General features: G+C 44.2%; 1 protein-coding gene across 1 annotated transcript in view; it reads right to left on the bottom strand.

The window, feature by feature from the left end:
• tmigd1 (transmembrane and immunoglobulin domain containing 1) overlaps positions 1-621 on the bottom strand; it is a 4,888-nt gene extending 4,267 nt beyond the window's left edge. Inside the window, exon 1 of the mRNA XM_052457541.1 lies at positions 315-621. The gene's annotated coding sequence lies outside the window, so the exon portion shown is untranslated. The remainder of the gene's footprint in view (positions 1-314) is intronic.
• Positions 622-921: the final 300 nt, after the last annotated feature.

Below are 921 nucleotides of genomic sequence, written 5' to 3'. Positions count from 1 at the left end.
GGTACTCCCAATCACGGCCAGATGTAATACAGCCTGGATTCGAACCAAGGACTGTGGCGATGCCTCTTGCACTGAGATGCAGTCACTTGGGAGCCCAATTAATAACACATGAACTAAACACACATTTACTCTGGACAGTAAACATTGTCTTTATGTTCTGGATTCAATTATGTATTTCATTGTAACTAATTAGTCAGGAAGTAAGGATGGAGAAATGCATGTCATCTTTCAGAAAGAGGTCATATATACAGAGATAACTATTCCGCCCTGAGACAGTAGAAGAAGCAAATATCAATCTGGAGAGGAATACTCACAGAATATCAAGGGTTATCTTGTTGCCTTGTTAGTCTTGTGTAGTTTCCTGTAGGTTGTGTCTAGAGTGGTGTATCTGTAGGTTGTAGAGGTCTGACTGATCCCTATGAAGACTTTATATCACGGAATTTATAGCCTTTACCAGAATTACTCTCGCTCTCTTTCACTCTCTCTGTCTCTCTCTCTTTCTGTCTGTCTGTCTGTCTGTCTGTCTGTCTGTCTGTCTGTCTGTCTGTCTGTCTCTCTCTCTCTCTCTCTCTCTCTCTCTCTCTCTCTCTCTTTCACTCTCTCTGTCTCTCTCTCTTTCACTCGCTCTGTCTCTCTCTCTGTCTCTCTCTCGCTGTCTCTCTCTCTCTCTCTCTCGCTCTGTCTCTCTCTTCTCTCTCTCTGTCTCTCTTTCTCTCTCTCGCTCTCTTTTCTCTCTCTCTCTCTCTCTCTCTCTCTGTCTCTCTCTCTCTGTCTCTCGATGTCTCTCTGTTTCTCTCTGTCTCTCTCTCTCTCTCTCTCTCTCTCTCTCTCTCTCTCTCTCTCTCTCTCTCTCTCTCTCTCTCTCTATCTGTCTCTCTCTCTCTCTCTCTCTCTGTCTCTCTCTGTCTCACTCACTTTATT

This window comes from Oncorhynchus keta, chromosome 11 (assembly GCF_023373465.1).
Source record: "Oncorhynchus keta strain PuntledgeMale-10-30-2019 chromosome 11, Oket_V2, whole genome shotgun sequence".
In the NCBI taxonomy this organism is placed as follows: domain Eukaryota; kingdom Metazoa; phylum Chordata; class Actinopteri; order Salmoniformes; family Salmonidae; genus Oncorhynchus; species Oncorhynchus keta.
Note: the sequence above shows the minus strand (reverse complement) of the source record. Positions and strands in the feature narration are given on the sequence as shown.